Source organism: Rhodnius prolixus, unplaced genomic scaffold, assembly GCF_049639745.1.
Source record: "Rhodnius prolixus isolate KJV_2025 unplaced genomic scaffold, Rpr scaffold_7, whole genome shotgun sequence".
Lineage (NCBI taxonomy): Eukaryota > Metazoa > Arthropoda > Insecta > Hemiptera > Reduviidae > Rhodnius > Rhodnius prolixus.
Window position 1 is genome coordinate 19,802,476 of NW_027411582.1, and position 26,152 is coordinate 19,828,627.

Sequence of the window (26,152 nt, forward strand, 5' to 3'; positions counted from 1 at the left end):
TTTATTGTATATATTTATTTATTTACAACCTGTATACATATAACATACATCAAGTAAATGCGTTCATCAATTTGTTAGGCACAGGTTGTAGGCTGAACCCGAGGATCCAGCGCCACAATCGGGAAGGCATGGTGAGAGGGGCCAGCCAATGCTGGAACTCTCTAGGGGTTGGAAGGAAGTTTAGGAAATAGGTAAAAGGTCACGGGGCCAACGTCGTTTCAGGCGTCGTGGAGGACTGTCGGGATGGGTTGTTGTGGATAAGGCTTGTGCTGTGGGATTAGGATGTATGGTTAGGCTATTATGGAAATTAAGGAAGCGAGAATGGATTAGGTCATTGACAAAAGGGATATTGAGGTCTGTGTGGAGGGTTAAATTGGATACATAATAAGGAGCGTTGACGATATGCCGAAGGACTTTAGATTGAAAGGATTGGATTCTTTGAATGTTGGAAGGTTTCGCAGAGCCCCACAGTTCAGCTCCGTAGGTCCAGAGGGGTCTTAGTAGTGTCTTGTATAGAGTCAGTTTGTTATGTACGTTCATGGTTGATCTCCGCCCTAGCAGTCTTCGTAGTTGTCCGTATCGTCTATTGAGTTCTTGTCTTTTCAGTCTAGTGTGCGGGTTCCATGTAAGTCGACTGTCTAAATACAGTCCTAGGTAGCGTACTTGTGTGGAGGTCGGTATTTCTCTGTTGCGTATGAGTAGTGGGGGGCAAGTTTGTCTACGTAAGGTGAATGTTATCTGTTGGCATTTGTCTTCGTTCAGTCTCATTTTCCATTTTTTGCACCAAGAGGAAATGAGATCAAGGTGTTCTTGGATATATGTGGAGGCTTCAGATGGATTGGGATTTGAGGATAATATTGCGGTATCGTCTGCGTAGGTTGTAATTAAGGTATGTGGGTGCGTGGGGATATCAGCAGTGTACACTAGATATAGGACTGGGCCAAGGATGCTTCCTTGCGGGACGCCGGCTTGGATGTGCTTAGCATCAGAGAATTCAATGCCACATCTAACCTTGAAGTAGCGACTTGTCAAATAGGATTGAAGGATTTGGTAATAAGGAGTGGGAAGGAACTGCTTCAGCTTGTACAACAGTCCTGGGTGCCACACCCTGTCAAAAGCCTGTGCTACGTCCAGGAAGGCACCTAGACAGAAATCTTTTTTTTCTAAAGCAGAGGATATTTTGTCCACTACTCGGAAACATTGTTGTATAGTGGAGTGTTGGGATCGGAAACCAAATTGGTGATTAGGGATAATTCTATGGGATTCTAAAATTGGAATTATGCGTTTAAGTAGGAGCTTTTCAAGGATTTTGGATAACACTGGGAGGAGACTAATGGGTCTATGAGAGGACATTTCGCTAGGATTTTTATGAGGTTTGGGAATGAGGGTTATAAGGGAATGTTTCCACTGAATGGGGAAGTGAGTGGTCCGTAACACAGAATTATAGATGATGGTTAGGAGAACTATGGCCTTTCGGGGAAGGTGGCGAATTATTTCGGAGGTGATAAGATCATGTCCTGGGGATTTTTTTAAAGGAGTATGGTCAATGAGATATTTCACTTCAGAAGGATGGAAAGCTTTGGGGGGAAGTTCCAGAGGATGAGGTATGTCTAAGTTTTGGTGGACATGTTGAATATGAAGAGGATCAGGTTGTTCGGGATGAGGAGTGAAGGTTTTCTCTAGGTAAGTGGCGAATAAGTTAGATTTCTCTCTGTCGCATCTGACCCACGAACCATCTTCTGAGCGAATGGGAGCTGGAATGGTGTGGTATTTTAGGATTTTTCTGGTGGCAGACCAGAGGGAATTGTCGTCGGTGGAAAGGGATTCCAGGTATTTGCTGTACTGAGAGGATCGCCAGGATATTAATTGCTCACGTAGCTGGTTGGTCAACTGATTGAATATTCTTTTGTCGGACGGGTAACGAGTGCGCTGCCAGCGGCTCCTTGCCCGCCGTTTGGCTGAAATAAGGGAATGAATGTGAGTAGGAAGTTGTTGGCTGGGGAGTGGGGGACGTGCTTTTGGAGAAGAGGAGGCTTGCTGGATTGCATGTTGGATATTGTTTGTAAGGTACTGTACTGCATCTTCTACTTGCTCAGCGGATTTTAGGGGGATATTTAGGTTTAGGGATTGATCAAGGATGGTTTTGAAATGATACCAGTTGACGGGACCTTGAATCAGGGAGGGTCTTGAGGGCTTAGGAATAGGTGATATATTAAGGGTTAGGAGCACTGGGGAATGATCAGAAGATAGTTCGTTCAAGGACTGTGCTGTTGTGAAAACAGATCCTACACCAGAAGCGACAAAGAAATCAACTAAATCAGGAGCACGATTTGGATCTGAAGGCCAATAGGTGGGATGGTCGGGGGAGAAAAAGGAATATCCTTGGGCAAGGATTAAGTTGTTAAGGAGACGGCCACGGGAATTGACAAGTCTACTACCCCAATGGGGATGTTTTGCATTGAAGTCTCCTCCTGCAATAAATCGGCGACCGAAAGATTGGAAGAGGGAACTCATTTGGGGATAATAGATTGGGACGGAAGGGGAACAATAAACTGCTGATATGGTGATAGGAAAAGGAAAAAATTGGAGCGATATTGAAATGGATTGATAGGAGTCGGTGAATTGTGATAGGTGCAAATGGTGCTGTAAGGAATTAGAGGCTAGGATAGCGGTACCACCTTGAGCTCTCAGTGCTGTACTGTCGGTTCTGTAAGTAGTGTAACCGTTTATGTGAAAACGATGTCTGTCGGTCAAGTGAGTTTCTGTAATAAGTGCTACGTCAACGTTTTTGTCATTCAATAATATTTCGAGTTCATGTTTATGTGTCAGTAGTCCGTTTGAGTTCCAGAGAAGAACTGTGAGAGGCTTTGAAGATAAGGGATTCATGGGTTAGGATTTGGGAGAAGTCGGGATACTAAAGTAGTAAGGAGTGAAATAAGGGGGGTAATAAGGGATTTAAAATCGTTTAAGAAGGACGCTAGTTGATGAGAAAGATCAATAGCAGGTGGAGGTAAGGTTGAGGGAGTAAATAGGGGTGTAGGATTTGTTGGGATTGGAGTGTTGGGAATGGGTTTGGGTCTGACTGTGGCACTGGCTACTTGGGCGTAGCTGGTAGTCGGCTTTACTAGTCCAAGAGTGTTCGAAGCTGGGAGTGCAGGGTTGAGACTCCCTCTAGTTGCTCTGATTTGAGGTAGATGTGAAGGTGTGTGAAGCGACTGCCTAGCATCAGTTGATGCTGTCCTCGTGATTACCCTATTTTCAGGAGTGAGCTGTTGCGCCGCCGTAATTTGCTTTATATTTCTTTGCTTTTGAAGCTCGCGATGTGTGACACAGCCTTTATAATTCGCTGGATGCGCCCCTCCACATTGGGCACAGGTGGCTGGCATGTTTAGTGGTCTTGGACATTCCGCAGAAGGATGAGCTCCAGCACAACGCACACATTTATGAGGATGGTTGCAATAGGTGCGGGTATGGCCGTATTCCTGACATCTCACACACTGGGGTATATTAGTTCTTCTTCGAGGCTCCTCCACGCTGATTTTTGTATATAGCACATACTGCAATTTAAAAATATCAGAACTATTTTTATTTTTGGCCAAGTCGACGAAGAAGAGGGGAAGAGGCGCTTTGGTTCTGGGGTGCAAGACTGGGTGCACTCTTAATACCTGAAATTGCTTTTCTTGTAGCTCTTTTTTAAGCTCTCCAACCGGGGTTGAATGATGTAAACCTCTGATTACAACCCGGTAGCATTTATCTTCATTTAACTGATAACAGTGAAAATCAAAATGACGTTCCTGTAGGTATTTCACTGCTTTTCTGTAGCTATCGCTATCATTTGCGTAGAGCAAGAGGTCGTTAATTCTCGCTCTACAATAGAAATGTTCATTTCCAATTAAAGAAGTTAAATGGTGGCAGAAATCGACGTAGTTTTGAATATTATTTATCATAATTGGGGGAGGTTTCTGTGTATTACTATTGTTATTGTTGTTATTATTATTAGTTTTCGCAGATGAGGAAGGCACCCCAGCTGGGGTTATTGATGAGGTACTATCAGAGTCTGTGTTCTCTTGTGTGCCCTTTTTTATTTTATTCTTTGGTGAGATAGTTTGCGCGCTAGTTTTTTTGTAAACTCTCTTCCTCCTTACTGAAGGAGGCCTCATTGATACTTCTGAAGTATCAGATTCTAGAACAGTGTTGTATGCAGAAGTATCCATCAGAGCACCGCCCAATCCGACAGGAGCTGTCTGAAGGGCAGCGTCAGCACTACTCCGAGCGCTCATTGTAGCCCTATCAGGGCGGAACTAAAGTATAGCAGTTATCAGAACGGCAAGGGAGCTCCCCCACCACTCTGTACTTCAATAGATAACTAACTAGTAGTAATTATTGGCTCACCTTACCATAACATTCAAGAGTCCAATGATCCCCACTACTCTCTGCATCAATGTTCAGCACTACGATTTTACTATTAATTGTTTAACTATTTACAGTATTTACAGAAGATAAAGAATTAATTAACAAAAACTATTTACACCATAAGAAAGAAAAACTCAAAACGAATATGACTGTATGAAAATCTAAATAAAAGGATGAAAAAAACTCAAGTAAAAATGTAAAAGATTGCGGAGAAAAAATGGTTGTACACTTCACTCGTCAAATGTCTCAAGGGCACTAGTACAATAAGGAAAAGTAAAAATTTAAAAAATGTGTTCAATAAAGACGAACTATCTGTTAACGATATTCTTTAAATATGGAATATTTGTTGTTACACATTTAATTTTAATTAATATTTAACGGGAGGTAACTCTTGTGCAACACAGTAAATGGAACATTAGAAGCATGACTTTATGAAAAATGGTATTTCCGGTTAGTCCAATTTCCTTCAACTTCGCCATGTTTTGTTTTACATTTAATCCTAATTAATGTTTAATAAGAAGTAAGTCCATATATTACAGCGAACTGGCATTCTACCGGACTGACCCACCACCTCCTCCCCCAAAAGTGCCCTTAAACGAAGTATTAGAGAAAAATGTTTCCTATAAAAGTTATAGAACTATATGAGAGCTATAATTATAACAAGTTAAAAGAAAATCGATAAAGCAGTTTTTTAAAAAAAGTTAAAAAATTGAAAAATCTATTCAGTAAAGAGGTACTTCGGTGCACCTATTTTGTCCAAAAATTTATTGTTACTTCCCCTGGTGGCACTTGAACGAAATACCAAATTTGAAATGTGTGCGATTATCCGTACCCGAGATATAAAGGATAAACTCATTACAGTGCAGTAAATTTAGTTCAAACCTATGCCATTAAAGACCGATGGGTTAGAGAACATCAAAATACTAGGAAAAAGAGGAGAATTCAAAGAATTACTGGATCTGTAACCCATCCAGCCTTATCCGTGCTATTTAACATCAGACTTCTCTCATTTCTCTCTAACAAGCCGAATTCGATCGGTTTTTGTCGGCAATTTTCGTGGCCCATTAACCATGATTATTAACTTTATTTAATATTTATCATCTACTGTGCACACTCTTACGACTTTCTTTCTCATTTCTCTCCAGCAAGGCGAATGCGTTCGGGTTTTGTCGGCTATTTTCGGTTCCATTGACCAGATTATTAACTTTATTTAATATTTATCATCTACTGGACACACTCACAAGACTGCCTCTTACCACTAGCTGTATAGTTGGGTTTTCTTGACTGCTAGTATTTTTACCAAACAGTAGTCACATTACATTACACAAGACATTGTAATGGAACTATTTTAGAAAAATCTACCGAGCACAATCACTCGACTTCTTATTATTCTCAAATTTTTATCTTACAATTTTCTTTTCAAGCAGCAATGTTTATGAATCAAGTTTGTAAAAAATTACCCTAAAACGTTATGCAGGGAATCTACTCCATGTACTCATTGATATATATTTATTATTTATATTTGTACATACATAAAAAGTAAAGTAATGCCTATTTTTCAGGCGAGCTTTATGTCGTGGATGGAGTCAACTAGCAAAATACTTTAGTGTCTATTCCTTTTATTAACCATTAAATGAAATCCAAGGCATAGTCCAGGAAATCGAATCAGTGCCACAATTCATCTTATCTTTGCGGCTATCGCCTCTAACCGCTCGGCTACATAATACCTAATGCATAATTTATTCACGAAATTACAGGAAATCGTAATTCATGTCATTAAGGATTAATAATTTTTGACGATCAACCCTTATAACTGTCATATTCTTTTTTGTTTCTAATTTTAATAGCGCCTGATTTCTTCTTGATAGATGTAGGTACACAGCGCGCATGCGCTAAATGTCGACCGCAGTATCGCAGTGGTCGAATTTCCAAACGGTACTTACAAAAAAAAACATGCCTACTAATTAGTAACTAAGTTAACAGCATTAAGTAAAAGTCCCATTAACGTTTTTGCCCAATTATCAACCAGTTTAATCGTGTTCAAGGATTTCAAAACTAAATTTCCCAGAAAATAAAAACGAAAAACAATTAAAAAATCTGCAAAATCTTCAATGGATGGGAAATAGTAAAATATAAGAATGAAACTGAAGTTTTAACTTAACAAAAATGCAACTTAAAGTAATAATGAACTTACATGTAGTAAAAGGAAACTGCTCCTAAGTAACACCTAAAAATTGTAATGACAAGAAATTAGCCGAACATTAGCGAAACATAGCGATGACTAACGCCACACCTACATCAACGAGTTGAAAGAGCACTGTTCATAAAAAGGTATGTACAGCACACACTGATAAAAGTTATTAATAACCTTATTAAGAGCCAACATTCAAACGCTGATTAGGATTCTTATCATAATAGATTAGCAATGCAAACAAATATTTAGTTTGAAATGAGAGAACCGTGTTTTTCTCTCTCTCTTTCTCACTCACTCTCTCTTCACTCTAATTAGATTTATATTTGTTATTTACTAATACTTACTAGGTGTTGGTGGTCTAGTGGTCAAGAACATGGCTTTGTGTGATGAAGGTCCCCAGTTCGAATCCCGCATATAGCAACTTTCTATTTGATAGAAAAAAATTATTTATAGTAAAGTATGTGCTTCTTCAATCGTCCACGATACCTAATTGGTAGATGGATGTTAAGCCCTTCCTAAAAATTGGAGATTACTTCAGTAATTTTGGTTTTCTAATTAGTGAGATTTTTAGAAATATCCGAATTTAATTCATTTTAAAAGATAACAGAATACTGGGAAGCATTCCTGTGAGGACTCCATTGGTAGAAGTGGCAGTTGCAGATGGAAGAGGATCGTGATATACACTAGAAGGTGTATATTGTTCCGTTTTCTATCAGGTCTAGTAGAAGTAACCTTTACAGCTCTTCATGAGCTCCAGGGTTTTACCTACAAGATTTTTTTGGGCAACATGATCTCTTCGGGGATTCAACTTACCAAAGATTTCGTAACTATCACAGCCTTTCCACCTCTTCCTGACTCAGTGCTCTATCCTGTTAAGAAACCTCCGCCTTTATACACGATCGCTCCTTTATATTTCTTGTAGGCAAAAAAAAAAAGAGTAGGTTTTACCCAAAATCTCCGCTGGACCTAGAGCACCAGGGATTTCATATCGCTCGCTAACGATAGCAGAGCAATCCGAATGAGTGTCGCCAATTCTTATCAAAGCCTATGAGGAAGAATGCCTCCAGAACTAGAGAAGTAAGCGCTATTAAAAGAGAAATTCACATAAAGTAAAGTGCCGACAGTTTGCCGACCATCAAGTCATAATCGCTTAAGACTCGCTAAAAACATGCTTAGAAAATTTTTAAGAGGATTGCGAGCAATGAGGGGTTTAGGAAAATAGGCAACTATCTGCTACAATTTGAGAAGATCAAGTTGAACCCTGAGAAAAAAACAACTAAATTTAGTTCGGAATTTTAAATATGTAGGCCTCTTAGTAGACACTGATGGGACCATTAACCTAGTAATTAGAAGAAGAATAGGCGTTAAGTAAAAGTCTATTTCTAGGCTAAGTACTGTCTTGAGGAAGACAACCACAATTGGCCAAAAACCAAGCTGAATATTTTTAAAATATCGGCCTCAGGCTAAAAATGACACCCGGAGCCTTAAAAAAAAGAAGAAATATTGGCGACAGACTTTTTGAAAGGAGCAGAAAGATAATCCAGGATAGAAAGAGTACAGAATTCGCAGTTTAGGGAAGTCAAAGTTAAAGAAAACACTCTTTTGTTCGTACAATTAAAGAGAATGTCCTGTGATTACCAGAGTAAAGTTTACAAATGGGGTAAAAAAAAAAGGAGTAAGGTCGAGAAAGGATCGCAGGATCGCAGTACCTGGAGCTTGAAGGGAGCTGTGCCCTTAATAGGAACTAAACATTGAAAAGGAGACAAGGAAGAAGCCCATTAATGTGTTTTAGGTCGAAAAAACCCACGAAGAGTATACCACTCCTATTACTTAAAAAAAATAAATAATAAATTATTGTCCCAGCGATTAACCCAAGCGATTATGCGCAACGAGAATGCGATACTCCGGTACTTCTATGTCTTATTTTGACGGATAAATCTACCCGGAGATAAATAATATATACTCGGGTTTCTTTCAGAATAAACAATCAAGGCTAGATCCAATAATGGAAACAGAATATAATAGCATGCGAATATATAGAGAATAAGGGCAAAAATCCCCATATACTCAAGATTCCACGCATACTATTAAAGATTGCAAAATTCATTTTCATATAACTACAGAGAATATTGGATATAAGCACATGTTCGTACTTAAATTGAACTACTTTTCTATGCAGTGTATAATATTCTTCTTTTTCCAATAATTTATTTACAAAATACCTGGTGGCATAGTACATAATATTATGCGTCAAACCTACATATGTAATCTATTTTCTCGTAATTTATTAACCAAATTTATGCAATAATCAATTCTTTAAATTTTATTACAAACTTTATTCTGTTGTCAACAGGTTAAACGTTGACAAATAATAATAATAATAAAGGGAAGGGATTAGCTATGCGGTTAGCATACTGGACTCCCACGCGGAAGTCCCGGGTTCGAATCCAGCTGCTGACCCTTAGATTTTCTCTTCCTAGGAGCTTCTTACAGCTCACTGTCCGGTGATGGACAGTGTTGTCTGTAACGAGAGAGTCTATAACCGGAGGGTGGCAGTGCACTGAAAAAAAAGCTCTGGGCGCCAATAACCTTAGATATTGACGCGCTTTAAATCATTAAATAATAATAATAATAATAATAATAATAATAATAATAATAGTAATAATAATATCACCTGCAAAAATAAGTTTGGACGTATAGTATAGAAGAACAAGAATTCTCCCAAGTTAAAATAATTGATTTTGAACAGATAGCAGATTAGGCGAGGATGAGGAAATCTTGAGGACAGCGGCGTTTTGATCTTCTGGAAAGAGTGTCAAGAATTGTAAAGAGATAGTCTTTATAAAAGTGGTTTTGGATGGACAGATGGGTGGAAATCAGGGAATTTATTTTTTGGTTTGGGATGTGTTGGATTAGATTAGAAATAATAGCGTTGGTTACTTTTCTAAAGGACATGATTGGTTAAAATTGGACTTACAATGAATCCAAAATTTCGTTCCCTTAAGACAGAGTGGTGGAATGATTGTCGTGTATATGAGTCATTTATTTTCTGTTGTGAATTTAAAACGTTCATCAAGTTGTCTGGAGAGACATTTGGACAGTTTTCCTTTTTTAGATCTAGTCTTCACAATCTAGAGTGTCGCTTCCGTGATAGGCCGCTTATTTAAGTAAAGATCTATGGTTACTCTTTTTACAGATATGGTCTCACGAAGGTACATAGGTTTAAAGGATTAAAGCATTCACATGTAACGGGATTGTCTTTTGATCTTCCATGTTTCGAGCCAGTTTTTGGAATCTATGCGGGTTTTGAAGAGAGTGGGATATCAGAGGTGAAATGTCAGCCGGTATAGTCAGCCTAGGAGGTAGAAGCATTATTTCTGGACGGGATGGCAAGTATGCAGTTTATGTGTAGAAAAGATGCAACGAGAACTGCATTATTCACTAAGTATTTGAGGATTAGGCAATAATTGATGAGGGAAAGATTCCTTAAACTTCTTCAGCAAACCAAAATGGCCGTAGCCGATCAAATTCCCCAAAAAACATTACAAATAAAAAAGTTTTAGAATTCATTATTAAGCAATAATCATACCGTTTTATTGTTAAGTAAATCAAAATACTGAAAAATCCACTCAATAATGTGACCACTTTCCTTGTTGGCTCATTTACTCTAAAAATTTATTGTCAGATTAGATAGTGACATCAGAACCTAATAATTAAATTTTAACTTATCGCGATTCTGCTTTGATAAGATAGCAATTAAAATTGTCCGATAGAACAGTTGTATAAGAGTTGATCGTCAAAAAAACTGCACGAAAAAGCGTAACGTTGAAAAACACCCAACTTTGACAATTTTTTTCTCTTTTTCCATAAAAGATAAAATTCCCAAATTTTCTTTAAAATATAGGGCAAATCCTTCTTTATAACTGTAATTTTTTGTAGCAACCCAGATTTAATAGATTACGAGAAAAAAGTTGCTGAAAATGAGCAAAAACGGCTTTTTCAAAAATTGGTCTTGTTCTTGTTCTTCTTGTTACCTTTTTTGGTAAACAACGTAGCGCCTAAACGCGCTAACCGATTTTCATGAATGAGGTGTCATTCAACTCAGAATTTCATGTAGATGCATTTTTCTGGGGGGGTCTCGACGCTGTACATCGAATGGGAAAGGAGTTAGCCCCATGTATGTGAGGTCCCCTTTAAAATTATTATTGCTAATAACTCTGTAAATCTTAGCCCGATTTTGATAAAATTTAGCAGGATCAAAGAGTTAGGGCTCCTCTACGTAACATTAAAGCGACGTCCTGCTCTTACACCCATTACAGGGAAGTATGGCAATCGTTTCAAATTATAGAATTATTAAATAGAGAGGAGATAAAAATAGAATCTTTATGAAATTAGTATTGAAAAATCAAGTACGGTTAAAAACGTGCAATTAAAAAAACTTTGATAGAATTAAAGTTTTTTTTGTTTCATTACATCTCTTTCACTTTCATCCTAAACTAGCGCTACAATTGTATTAATTTTATTTAATACCTAAATACAAAAGCTACAAGTCTAATTAATAAATTTCACGCACTGATAAACTAAAAAGTATGAGTACAAAATCAAAACCAACGAAGCATTTAAAATAATTCATTTATTTGAGCCCTTTTATTTTAATTAATGTAATTTAGTTTTAGTAACTTCAAATTAAAATAAAATTTAACAACTTTGTTTAAAAATTTCATTTAATCATCAATTTCAATCATCACCTTATTCAAGTATGTACGAGGGTCGTTTGAAAAGTCCGTGCAAAGTCAGAGAGATAGCACTGCTGGCGCGTATCGAGGTTATGTTTAGTTAGTAGCAACTCTTGGAAGAACACACACCAAGTTTCAGCCAGATCGATCTATTTCTTTGTGTTTGGCATTCGTTTGAATCGAGGAAGTCGAGTGATTTTCAAAAAATGGACGAAAAAGAATTTCGTGTGTTGATTAAACACTACTTTATGAAAGGCAAAACGCCTCAGGAGACTAAAGAGAAGCTTGATAAACATTATGGTGACTCTGCACCTTCGATTAGAACAGTTTATAAGTGGTTTCAAAATTTTCGGAGTGGCCATATGGGCACAAGTGACGCTGAACGTTCTGGACGCCCTGTTGAGGTTACTACTCCAGAAATCATTGAAAAATCCATGATATGGTGATGCATGACAGAAGAGTGAAGGTGCGTGAGATTGCTAGTGCTGTGGGTATCTCGAATGAACGGGTACATAATATTTTGCATCAACATTTGGACATGACAAAGCTATCCGCAAGATGGGTGCCGCGATTGCTCACGCTTGACCAAAAACGAAAACGTGTGAAGTGTTGCAAGGACGGTTTGCAGCTGTTCCAGAAGAATCCGAAGGACTTTAAGCGTCGTTTCGTCACTGTGGATGAAACATGGATACATCACTACACTCCTGAGATCAAAGAACAATCTAAACAATGGGTTACCAAGAGGGAATCTGCGCCAAAAAAAAACGAAGACCGTTCCTTCGGCCGGAAAGATTATGGCGACTGTCTTTTGGGATTCGCAAGGAATAATCCTCATCGACTATCTGGAAAAGGGTAAAACTATTACAGGTGTATATTATTCATCGTTATTGGACCGTTTGAAAACCGAGCTGCAAGAAAAACGCCCACGATTGGCCCACAAAAAAGTCCTTTTCCATCACGACAACGCACCAGCTCACACCTCAGCAGATATGAAGAAATGGTTGGCGGGAAAAAGGTTTTATTCAAACGAGGAGGTGATTGCAGAAACGAATGGCTAATTTTCAGACTTGGACAAATCCTATTATTCGGAAGGGATCAACAAACTAGAGCAGCGTTGGACGAAGTGTATAAGCCTAAAAGGAGACTATGTTGAAAAATAAAAAAGGTTTACCCCAAAAAATTAAGTAGTTTTTATTTTTGCACGGACTTTTCAAACGACCCTCGTAGTTCGATACCAAAATTCCAAATATTATTTAAATTGGCAAGACTATGTCGACTATACCTCGACAAAAGCTTCACGGGAACTCAAACGACATGAACTTAAAAAAAAAAAAATTAAATAAATAAAACAGGAAATGTAACACACTATGCCCTTATTCACTTCCTGTAAGCGGATGTTGGCCGGAAGAGAGTTTGAACGTCACTGAAAGGTTTTCAATTTATTGCAATTTCCTCGGCAATGGCCGCCATTTTCACAATGCTTACATTGATTAAAACTTGACCACACGGTGGGCCATTAAAGCTTTTATTGTAAAACTTATTTCAGGAAGTAAGGCTGCCATTTTTAGAAATAAGTTTTTACATGAAATGAGGTTTGTGTAATTAAAGAGTCGGAACTGGATAGAGGGAACTTAATTCCATGAAGAAGAAATCGTTGTTATCTTTCAATTATAATGGGTAATAACTACATGAGTCAGGGGAGGGATTAGCCGAGTGGTTAGCGAATACTGGTTTCCAACACGGAGATCATGGGTTCAAATCCAGCTGTCAGGCCTTTACATTTTTCTCTACCAAAAAAAAAATTCTTAAAGCTCACTTATACGGTGATGAAGAGTGGTTTTCTGTTAGTAAACAAAGAACAGCTGTTGAAGCGCCTTAATTTGAAAAAACAAAATGTTTTTTAAAGAAATTCAAGAAACGCGTTGATGTTTCTCTGTTTGGATAAATGGAACTATTCTGGGGCGACGCAAGAGCTAAGGCTATGCCATTTTGGGATCGAATTGCTGCCAGAATCAATCTAATTAGAAACGATTTACCAGTTCCTCCTGGAATTTTAGGATCGAATTGCTGCCAAAATCAATCTAATTATGAACGTTTAACAATTCCTCCTGGCGCATCTAAGAAGAACTATTCTGGAAGATGCAAGAGCTAAGGGTATGTCAATTTGGGATGGAATTGATGCTAGAATCAATCTAAATAAGTACGATTTACCAGTTCTTCTTGGCGCATCTAAGAAGAACTATTCTGGGTCGGCGCAAGAGCTAATGCTATGTCATTTTGGGATCGAATTGCTGCCAGAATCAATCTAATTAGGAACGTTTTACCAGTTCCTTCTGGTGCATCTAAGAAGAAGATTTCTCCAACCCCGTTATTAACAGTTAGCATTATTTGATCGTAGTTGTCTTTTTGTTCAAGCATTAGCTTACGAATATTTGATTTTCAACTCGCGTTCCAAGTGTAATACGTAGGACACTTCAAGAATACAGCAGTGTCATTTCGAAAACGCATCATTTTGACAAAACGTGAAAAAAAGCAAGTTAACATTGTAGCCAGTGGATTTTGTTGTACACTGAATTATCTGTGAACATTCAATTTAACAATGCAGTCGAAAACATTGTTACGGAATCGTAAAACATTTAGTACAGCGCTTGATGTTATTACGTCCAAGATGGCGCTGTTTTTAAAAAATAAAAAAAAACATGTTTTTACCTGTCACAGGTGTGACTTATATAATAGGTACGAGGGTCGTTTGAAAAGTCCGTGCAAAAATAAAAACTACTTAATTTTTTGGGGTAAACCTTTTTTATTTTTCAACATAGTCTCCTTTTAGGCTTATACACTTCGTCCAACGCTGCTCTAGTTTGTTGATCCCTTCCGAATAATAGGATTTGTCCAAGTCTGAAAAATAGCCATTCGTTTCTGCAATCACCTCCTCGTTTGAATAAAACCTTTTTCCCGCCAACCATTTCTTCATATCTGCTGAGGTGTGAGCTGGTGCGTTGTCGTGATGGAAAAGCACTTTTTTGTGGGCCAATCGTGGGCGTTTTTCTTGCAGCTCGGTTTTCAAACGGTCCAATAACGATGAATAATATACACCTGCAATAGTTTAGATTGTTCTTTGGTCTCAGGAGTGTAGTGTTGTATCCATGTTTCATCCACAGTGACGAAACGACGCTTAAAGTCCTGCGGATTCTTCTGGAACAGCTGCAAACCGTCCTTGCAACACTTCACACGATTTCGTTTTTGGTCAAGCGTGAGCAATCGCGGCACCCATCTTGCGGATAGCTTTGTCATGTCCAAATGTTGATGCAAAATATTATGTACCCGTTCATTCGAGATGCCCGCAGCACTAGCAATCTCACGCACCTTCACTCTTCTGTCATCCATCACCATATCATGGATTTCATCAATGATTTCTGGAGTAGTAACCTCAACAGGGCGTCCAGAACGTTCAGCGTCACTTGTGCCCATATGGCTACTCCGAAAATTTTGAAACCACTTATAAACTGTTCTAATCAAAGGTGACCATAATGTTTATCAAGCTTCTCTTTAGTCTCCTGAGGCGTTTTGCCTTTCATAAAGTAGTGTTTAATCAACACACGAAATTCTTTTTCGTCCATTTTTTGAAAATCACTCGACTTCCTCGATTCAAACGAATGCCAAACACAAAGAAATAGACCGATCTGGCTGAAACTTGGCGTGTGTTCTTCCAAGAGATGCTACTAACTAAACATAACCTCGATACGCGCCAGTGGTGCTATCTCTCTGACTTTGCACGGACTTTTCAAACGACCCTCGTATATGAATAAAAACACGCCCGAATTCAAATGCAACGTTGTCGAAATTTCAAAGCAATCGGTAAGATTGATATTTAAAACGGATAATGGAAAAGCAGAATGAGGCAATCGTACCAAATTAATTTTAATTAATAATATATGAGAGCAAATGTAATTTAAATTTCAAGTGAATTTTTTTTTTTTTTTTAATCTGACAATCTATCTATCTATCATTCATTAAATTACATTACTAAGCTGATTAAATGGGTGTGTATTTTGATTTTTTGGGTCAATGATGAAGTCATTAAACTTTAGAGAAGAAAATAAAATAAACATTATAGTTTTATGGATGAAAATTGGATTGGCTATAACAATAATAAATCAAAAAGTTATATTAATGCTATTAACTTTTGAAAAGCATAAAATGAGTTATTTCTAAACCCCTTCTAAAGAGAGTACTTGAACCTTCTCAGATCAATACACTTTACCATAATGGAACTTAAAAGGGAGACTAAAGGTTATACTTCCAAGACCCTTTTCATACAATTTTCGTGGGAAAAACTTAACAAGTAAACGTGAAAGGCAGTTACGTGATTACTTTTACGCACACAAATTGTAAACAAAAGTAAAGAAAAACTGTTACGAGAATTTTGAGTAAACAGAAAACAGCCGCTCTCAGCCATTAATGAGATATTTCCGTCAAATCAATGCTTGTTACAAGTAAGGTGTAGGCGGTGATAACTCCAAAGGAATTGGCTAATCAGGATAAAGCTTTGAAAACTTCCGAGTTTGTCCTACTGCGAATAGCCGAACTCTCTCAGCTAAGCAAGCTCTTCACAATGACTTTAACCTGAGCAGTGCACAGTTTTCTCCTATTCTTGACAGGGCCTATTGTATCTTAAGCTATCCGCAGTGAGGATTCTTCTGAATGGCCCCATTCTTCTCACGCCTGATTAGAGTAGATCATCCAGCGAAATTATGGAGAGTAGGAAAAGGAGACCAAAGCAGAATAATGAATATATAAACCCAACTCCTTTTATGGCACGATTTGAAAATAACACTGTTCACCAAAGAGCTCTTTTTAACACAGAATTTTATGTTCTCTAGCACGAATCCCCATAAAAAATTGTTTTTAATTCAAATTTTGATAGAAGTCGGTCGGTTTATGCCCACACATGTGTCCTGTGACTTGGTCTTGATGACATCAACTGACTTCCTGGATAGTTTACTTTGCAATACGGAGCTAACGGGGGTATACCCGAATTTTATTATCACATTTTTCTCTTTATCTCGTTGTACATCAACTTGGAACACAGCATTTCCGTTATTCAGGGTTAAAGTGTTCAGTATATCACTGACATATCTACTGATGATAGAATTTGTGATCCAGTTCGTAATATATGTGCTCGCTTGTTATCAAATAGCGGTTGAATAGTTGCGAAATTGATTTTGATTCCTAATTTCAATTATTTTTTTTGAATTAAAAATGAATTGTTTTTGTTTTATAAATATTTAATTTGGATTTCATTATTACCTTTTTTGCACGGTTTTGTAAGGAACGCATCTACCGTTTAAGAAAAGGGTTAGATGTAAGTGGGTAAATCAAATATTAATCGGACTTTTTTCATTGACGCTCCTTAGGTGAAGTGAGTAACGTGACGTCATAATATATGTTGGGTGGTGATGTAAAGTGGAGGTGAGTAACTCAGTCCAGCTCGTCAGAGCAAGAGCAGTTCGGCTGCTAGTAGCCCCATATCTGAATAAGAGGTGCACATGTCTGTTTAGCAACGTCTGAAGGGCGCTAAAACCTGCCGAAATTTTGCGTCGACTAACTGCACAGTTTGCTGAAAAAACGTTTTCAAGGACCCAAGTCTGCGACTGGCACAAAAAATTTTTCCGATGACCAAGAGTCAGTGCAAAATGACAGCCATGCACGCCGACCTCAAACAAGCACCATTGACGCGAATATTCTTGCGATCCGTGAGATGATTGAATGAGACCGCGCTGGCCTTACAATATGGGAAATTGCTGCACACGTTGGAACATCGTAATTAGGGAGTGCCTAATCAATCATTTCCAATGATTTGGGTTACCGAAAAGTGTCGGCAAGATGGGTTCCTCGCCTCTTGACGAAAGAGCAGAAAGCAAACCGTCCTTCCCCGTCTGTGAAAGACTTTTTTCTGCAACCATGTAGGGAAGTTCTCATTACTCAATTAAAATCAGCTGTGTAATGCCCAACTTCCCACACTAGTGGGGAAAAATTCCCATTAGTGTCACTTTCCGCACTAGTGTGTGGAAAAACTTTATTGTGCTTCCTTGATATAAGAAGTTTTGTTATTAACATAAATCTTTTCTGTAAAACTTTAATAAGCTGATTTAACGTAACTAAATAATTAAAAAACGAATATTAAAAAATAAAATAGAAATTGAAAGGAATATAGAAATAAAAATAATACTTTAATAAATAATTAGATATTTTTAATTATAACAGTTAGAAAAATTATAGTGTTACCTTATAGAAATTTAAAATGGATTCTTGCGATTCCTGTTTAGAAAACACCCCATCAATAAAAGAAAGAGCAGAAAATGTAATAAGTAATGTAAATACGTAAGTAATGTAAATAATTGTAATATAACAATAAATGTTTATAATAAATAAATTACTTTTTGTAGACGGTAAAAATGAAATTTGTAATTTTATTAGTTAATAAATGGTTGCAGAAAAAATATAATATTTAACTCGAGTGTCAAGTATTTTCCTCACACTCGGCAATTTGCACTTGCAAACCCTGCCTCGCGTGAGGAAAAGTACTACTTTCCACACTTGTTAAATAAATAACTATTGACGATATCGAACAGAAAGGGATGCTTTCTTGAGGCACATTGTGGGTGCATCATTACACCCCTGGGGAAGTCATCACTTTGACGACGACGATGGTGTAGAAACGTTCTTGCGCAATTGGCTACTGACACATCCAGATTCATTCTTTAATGACAGAATTAAAAAACGTCCGATTTGGTGGAACATAAATTATCTGAATATTTCAGTAATACTTAAAACGATTATCAATAAGCCAACCAATAATTATTGAAGTGTTTCCAATCTCAACTGTTGAAAATTATTTATACAGAATCTATGTTCTACAACATATTTAAATAATTCCAGTGCAGTTAACTATTTGCGGGAACATTTTCTTTCTAAGCAAAAACAAAAATAGGAGAGGATAGAAGCCCATGTCTACTGAGGAAAAGAGACGGCCAAGCACAGTCAGGTTGCTTGCTACAAATGTAGCCACAACCTACTTTTCAAACGCCGCTGGTGAACGATATAAAAGTAAATTAGGCAATTTAAAGTCTAAAACGATAAGACCAAGTTGGGGAATTAATTGAATTCAAGATAAATCGATTGAAAGCAACTATATACTGTTGTTATAGTCATTATAATAAAACAAAAAAAAAAATCCAATGACTAGAAGTCATTATCTTTTATTTTATCTTCAAACTTTTATTAAACTTACTACGGAGTTTAAAAAAATAAGTATGAAAAAACAAAAAAGAAAGAAAATATGAAAAACAAAAATTCCAAGTGTACCAATTCATTCGAAAGTTGCGTAAACTAAAATTGTAATCTTGCTAGCCAAATTTTGCCAAAAAATTGGTATAGGAAGTGGTGGTAATATGGAATCCTATAATATTATAGCGGTAAGTGATCTTGGGTTAACAGTATCCGGCAGGGAAGGGATTGGCTATGCGGTAAGCGTATTGGATTCCCACGCGGAGGACCCGGGTTCGAATCCAAGCTGCTGACCCTTGGATTTTCTCTTCCTAGGAGCTTCTTACAGCTCACTGTCCGGTGATGGAGAGTGTTGTCTATAACGAGAGAACACCGTCCGAAGGCTGGCAGTGCACTGAAAAAGCTCCGGGCGCCAATAACCGTAGATGTTGACGCGCCTTAAATCATTTTTTTAAAAAAATATCCGGTTCAAACTGTCGCTAGATAGCACTAGTGTGCAAAGCAGATGTTTGGTTCAATTGCTATTGTATTGTTCATCTTGAAATTTTCTATTTTGTTTTTAATCGATTCTAGAAAACTTTAAGAAGGCAAGTTTAAATTGTTATTTTTGTTTTGTTATCAAAATAGTGGTAGTTATCCGCACTATACGAGGGTCGTTTAAAAAGTCCGTGCAAAGTCAGAGAGATAGCACCACTGGCGCATATCGAGGTTATGTTTAGTTAGTAGCATCTCTTGGAAGAACACACACCAAGTTTCAGCCAGATCGGTCTATTTCTTTGTGTTTGGCATTCGTTTGAATCGAGGAAGTCGAGTGATTTTCAAAAAATGGACGAAAAAGAATTTCGTGTGTTGATTAAACACTACTTTATGAAAGGCAAAACGCCTCAGGAGACTAAAGAGAAGCTTGATAAACATTATGGTGACTCTGCACCTTCGATTAGAACAGTTTATAAGTGGTGTCAAAATTTTCGGAGTGGCCATATGGGCACAAGTGACGCTGAACGTTCTGGACGCCCTGTTGAGGTTACTACTCCAGAAATCATTGATAAAATCCATGATATGGTGATGGATGACAGAAGAGTGAAGGTGCGTGAGATTGCTAGTGCTGTGGGCATCTCGAATGAACGGGTACATAATATTTTGCATCAACATTTGGACATGACAAAGCTATCCGCAAGATGGGTGCCGCGATTGCTCACGCTTGACCACAAACGAAATCGTGTGAAGTGTTGCAAGGACGGTTTGCAGCTGTTCCAGAAGAATCCGCAGGACTTTAAGCGTCGTTTCGTCACTGTGGATGAAACATGGATACATCACTACACTCCTGACACCAAAGAACAATCTAAACAATGGGTTACCAAGGGGGAATCTGCGCCAAAAAAGACGAAGACCGTTCCTTCGGCCGGAAAGATTATGGCGACTGTCTTTTGGGATTCGCAAGGAATAATCCTCATCGACTATCTGGAAAAGGGTAAAACTATTACAGGTGCATATTATTCATCGTTATTGGACCGTTTGAAAACCCAGCTGCAAGAAAAACGCCCACGATTGGCCCACAAAAAAGTCCTTTTCCATCACGACAACGCACCAGCTCACACCTCAGCAGTTGTGGTCGCAAAATTAATGGAAATAGGGTTCCAACTCGTTTCACATCCCCCCTATTCTCCAGACTTGGCTCCCTCGGACTACTATTTGTTCCCCAATATGAAGAAATGGCTGGCGGGAAAAAGATTTTATTCAAACGAGGAGGTGATTGCAGAAACGAATGGCTATTTTTCAGACTTGGACAAATCCTATTATTCGGAAGGGATCAACAAACTAGAGCAGCGTTGGACGAAGTGTATAAGCCTAAAAGGAGACTATGTTGAAAAATAAAAAAGGTTTACCCCAAAAAATTAAGTAGTTTTTATTTTTGCACGGACTTTTCAAACGACCATCGTAGAACGATGCGTAATGCCCTGCCTTCTGTATGGTGCCGAAACCTGGTCTTGCACAAAAATAAATCTAAATAGGCTTCAGATTACTCAAAGAGCTATGGAGAGGAGTATGCTAGGAGTTAGTCGGAAGGATAAAGTAAAGAGCACATTTATTAGAGAGCGAACTGGTTTGTCAGATATTATAAAAAAGGTGAAGATGGCAAAGTGGAAATGGGCAGGAAAGCTGATGAAAGTGAAAGATGGTCGTTGGACAAATCGAATTACTAACTGGTCTCTGGAATTCAGGAAAAGAAGGGTCGGCAGACAAAAGAAGAGATGGGCGGATGACATCTTAAAACATGCTGGACCATCATGGACTAGGAAGGCGAAAGATAAAGGATTGTGGAGTTTAATGGGAGAGGCCTATGCTCAGTAGTGGGCCTGGTTTCAAGAATTACTCAATATTATATTATTCTTTCTTTTTGAAAAGTTATTATTTTATTTGTTTCATTAATAACATGTATTATACATATATAAAAAATGTATTATTCTGAAACCAAATAAATGGCTTTATTATTGTTATTCTTAATAAAAACGGATAATTTCATTAACTAAAAACATTTACTCAACTTGCAAAATGTAAAAATTTGGAAAAGAACTAAATTTAGAATATGCATACCATGTTACTAACCAGTAAACACATTTAGAAATGTAAGCAAGCAGAGGCTAAGAATAGGCAATGTAATGTTACATTTGGCCTAGATTCACACATATATGAGAGAAACTTCAGACTTATGCGTTGGTATATCTTTTGCGACAAGAAGATTTGCATTTCACACTTCCGGGACAATGGTTTACAAACCCGTCAGTGTAGTGTCAAACCTAATGTTTCCGGTTGGTAAGTTACAAGCGTAAAACAAAAAAAAATCTACTTACACATATACGAGAATACATTTACAAAGAGATTCCCTCACAGCAAAAAGTAAAAAAAATAATCTGGTTATGAATTACTTGACTCAAGTAACGTAATAGAACATTCATATTCATACGAACTTTTTCCAATACAACGAAATCAATACAAATTCTTTCAAACACGCACTGCTTCGTAACAAATTACCCAAAGGATATAAACTGTTCACAGATGGCTCTAAGAATCAAGACGGGGTTGGGATGTGCAATGATTGATCTTTCCGCTGACGTCACCTTACAATTTTCAAATTAAATAAGTTCGCTTCCATATTCATAGCCGAATTATTTGCAGTATAATCAATGTTTTAAAGTAAGTACGAGGGTCGTTTAAAAAAGTCCGTGCAAAAATAAAAACTACTTAATTTTTTGGGGTAAACCTTTTTTATTTTTCAACATAGTCTCCTTTTAGGCTTATACACTTCGTCCAACGCTGCTCTAGTTTGTTGATCCCTTCCGAATAATAGGATTTGTCCAAGTCTGAAAAATAGCCATTCGTTTCTGCAATCACCTCCTCGTTTGAATAAAATCTTTTTCCCGCCAGCCATTTCTTCATATTGGGGAACAAATAGTAGTCCGAGGGAGCCAAGTCTGGAGAATAGGGGGGATGTGAAACGAGTTGGAACCCTATTAATTTTGCGACCACAACTGCTGAGGTGTGAGCTGGTGCGTTGTCGTGATGGAAAAGGTCTTTTTTGTGGGCCAATCGTGGGCGTTTTTCTTGCAGCTCGGTTTTCAAACGGTCCAATAACGATGAATAATATGCACCTGTAATAGTTTTACCCTTTTCCAGATAGTCGATGAGGATTATTCCTTGCGTATCCCAAAAGACAGTCGCCATAATCTTTCCGGCCGAAGGAACGGTCTTCGCGTTTTTTGGCGCAGATTCCCCCTTGGTAACCCATTGTTTAGATTGTTCTTTGGTCTCAGGAGTGTAGTGATGTATCCATGTTTCATCCACAGTGACAATCAATGATTTCTGGAGTAGTAACCTCAACAGGGCGCCCAGAACGTTCAGCGTCACTTGTGCCTATATGGCCACTCCGAAAATTTTGAAACCGCTTATAAACTGTTCTAATCGAAGATGCAGAGTCACCATAATGTTTATAAAGCTTCTCTTTAGTCTCCTGAGGCGTTTTGCCTTTCATAAAGTAGTGTTTAATCAACACACGAAATTCTTTTTCGTCCATTTTTTGAAAATCACTCGACTTCCTCGATTCAAACGAATGCCAAACACAAAGAAATAGACCGATCTGGATGAAACTTGGTGTGTGTTCTTCCAAGAGATGCTAATAACTAAACATAACCTCGATACGCGCCAGTAGTGCTATCTCTCTGACTTGGCACGGACTTTTCAAACGACCGTCGTAGATTCAATAGACCAATCTCTTGTTTTAATTCTCACCGACAGTAAAAGTGTTCTCCAAAAAACTACAAAATTTCGGAAATAATGCACCCGCTTTAATCTTAGAAACTTCCCAAATATTAAATAGTATTCTAAGAAAAGGCAAATCGGTACATTTAATCTGGATTAAGTGGCCACACAGGTCTGAAAGGAAATGAAATGGTGGATCGTAAAGCCAAGGAAGCGATCTCCCTACAACATACATCTCCAAGCTCATGTTAGTCTCCGATATTAAAAATTATGCAAAAGCGGAGTGCTATACCCTAATGGCAGCGGATATACGAATCGTCAAAGGCGAGAAAAGGCCCAATTTTACACAGCCATACAATCTAGTGTCTCCCAAAAGACCTTGGTTTTACAGATATAAGAACAACAATAGGAAGTTTGTTAGCACAGTCTTTAGAATGCTGTTTAATCTCAAATTATTCGCCCGCACCATCTAGCCCAGGATTGGTGTGGAAACATCTCACCAGTGTTCCTGTACTTCTGGAATAATAAACAGTTTAAAAAATATAAATGAATTCGAAGCTAGGGTAACAGATGTAAGAGAAGACCGTGCGAAATACACAATCAGAATTAAAATATTTAGTTTCAGGCAATACTCAACTCTAAACAACAATAAGACAAAAACAGTAATAACATTGTTTAAACAAAGAAAACTATAGCAAGGAAATGATCAAGTTATAAGGAAAACAGTGTTCAAATAATAAACTAGGTTGGCAACAATGCTCTGGCAAGTTACCATTTCCCGTTATGCACATAGACTTTGCGACGCATGAAATGCATGTGAATTACTTGTTTATGCGAAAAAATCTCTATCATACTTTTATCAGACAGACAGACAAAACCCATTTCTAGCCCTCCTGGACAGCATAGTAAATACAAAATCTAACGAGAATCACAGAGAATTTTAAAAACAACAGGAGTACAAGGGGAAAAAAAAAAAAAAAAAAAAAAGGCGAGCAAGGTCTACACGGTAAATCGTATAAGGTAGGCCAAAAACTGGATGGAATAATTAGACTAAAATAAACTTTGAAAATATAGAAACACATGTGAATTAATCGATCGTAATTCAATAATTTACAAAAACCAACTACTTATTATTCAGGCTGAAATTCTTTTTTTACACAAATGTTACTACTTTCTTTCGTTCTTAATTTCTGATAATACAGATAAAAGGTAGTTCCGTAATCGAGTGAAATATTTGAAAAATTCCATTTTAAGAAATATTATTTAGAAAATTGACCGTTTGGTTGAACACCCTAAGTTCGATGCCATAAGCTTAGACAGGAAGCCCTTAGTATTCTACTTGAAATATTCAAATTTCTCTCAATTGTAGAGATAGTTTAGGTTTACATTTGAACAAAATTGCATAGTTTTCCTATGAATAGAAATCGAGATATAACGAATCAAAGTTTAGGGTACGTGAAAGAATCCTAAATTTCAACTTCCTATATTTCCTTCAGTATTCTACTTAAAACGTTCAAATTTCTTTCAATTGTAGAGATAGTTTAGGTTTACATTTGAACAAAATTGCATAGTTTTCCTATGAATAGAAATCGAGATATAACGAATCAAAGTTTAGGGTACGTGAAAGAATCCTAAATTTCAACGTCCTATATTTCCTTCAGTATTCTACTTAAAACGTTCAAATTTCTCTCAATTGTAGAGATAGTTTAGGTTTACATTTGAACAAAATTGCATAGTTTTCCTATGAATAGAAATCGAAATATAACGAATCAAAGTTTAGGGTACGTGAAAGAATCCTAAATTTCAACGTCCTATATTTCCTTCAGTATTCTACTTAAAACGTTCAAATTTCTCTCAATTGTAGAGATAGTTTAGGTTTACATTTGAACCAAATTGCATAGTTTTCCTATGAATAGAAATCGAGATATAACGAATCAAAGTTTAGGGTACGTGAAAGAATCCTAAATTTCAACTTCCTATATTTCCTTCAGTATTCTACTTAAAACGTTCAAATTTCTCTCAATTGTAGAGATAGTTTAGGTTTACATTTGAACAAAATTGCATAGTTTTCCTATGAATAGAAATCGAGATATAACGAATCAAAGTTTAGGGTACGTGAAAGAATCCTAAATTTCAACTTCCTATATTTCCTTCAGTATTCTACTTAAAACGTTCAAATTTCTCTCAATTGTAGAGATAGTTTAGGTTTACATTTGAACAAAATTGCATAGTTTCCCTATGAATAGAAATCGAGATATAACGACGAATCAAAGTTTAGGGTACGTGAAAGAATCCTAAATTTCAACTTCCTATATTTCCTTCAGTATTCTACTTAAAACGTTCAAATTTCTCTCAATTGTAGAGATAGTTTAGGTTTACATTTGAACAAAATTGCATAGTTTTCCTATGAATAGAAATCGAGATATAACGACCAATCAAAGTTTAGGGTACGTGAAAGAATCCTAAATTTCAACTTCCTATATTTCCTTCAGTATTCTACTTAAAACGTTCAAATTTCTCTCAATTGTAGAGATAGTTTAGGTTTACATTTGAACAAAATTGCATAGTTTTCCTATGAATAGAAATCGAGATATAACGAATCAAAGTTTAGGGTACGTGAAAGAATCCTAAATTTCAACTTCCTATATTTCCTTCAGTATTCTACTTAAAACGTTCAAATTTCTCTCAATTGTAGAGATAGTTTAGGTTTACATTTGAACAAAATTGCATAGTTTTCCTATGAATAGAAATCGAGATATAACGACGAATCAAAGTTTAGGGTACGTGAAAGAATCCTAAATTTCAACTTCCTATATTTCCTTCAGTATTCTACTTAAAACGTTCAAATTTCTCTCAATTGTAGAGATAGTTTAGGTTTACATTTGAACAAAATTGCATAGTTTTCCTATGAATAGAAATCGAGATATAACGACGAATCAAAGTTTAGGGTACGTGAAAGAATCCTAAATTTCAACTTCCTATATTTCCTTCAGTATTCTACTTAAAACGTTCAAATTTCTCTCAATTGTAGAGATAGTTTAGGTTTACATTTGAACAAAATTGCATAGTTTTCCTATGAATAGAAATCGAGATATAACGACGAATCAAAGTTTAGGGTACGTGAAAGAATCCTAAATTTCAACTTCCTATATTTCCTTCAGTATTCTACTTAAAACGTTCAAATTTCTCTCAATTGTAGAGATAGTTTAGGTTTACATTTGAACAAAATTGCATAGTTTTCCTATGGATAGAAATCGAGATA

The 26,152-nt window shown here is 37.0% G+C and overlaps 1 protein-coding gene across 4 annotated transcripts in view; it reads right to left on the reverse strand.

The window, feature by feature from the left end:
- Positions 1-26,152, reverse strand: part of LOC141447143 (transmembrane protein 47) — a 320,333-nt gene that overhangs the window by 241,064 nt on the left and 53,117 nt on the right. Inside the window, exon 1 of one of the 4 annotated variants that reach the window (XM_074114384.1) lies at positions 6,608-6,750. The exons of the other annotated variants lie outside the window; for them this stretch is intronic. The gene's annotated coding sequence lies outside the window, so the exon portion shown is untranslated. Of the gene's footprint in view, positions 1-6,607; positions 6,751-26,152 lie in introns of those variants that run through there. 4 annotated transcript variants of the gene reach the window in all.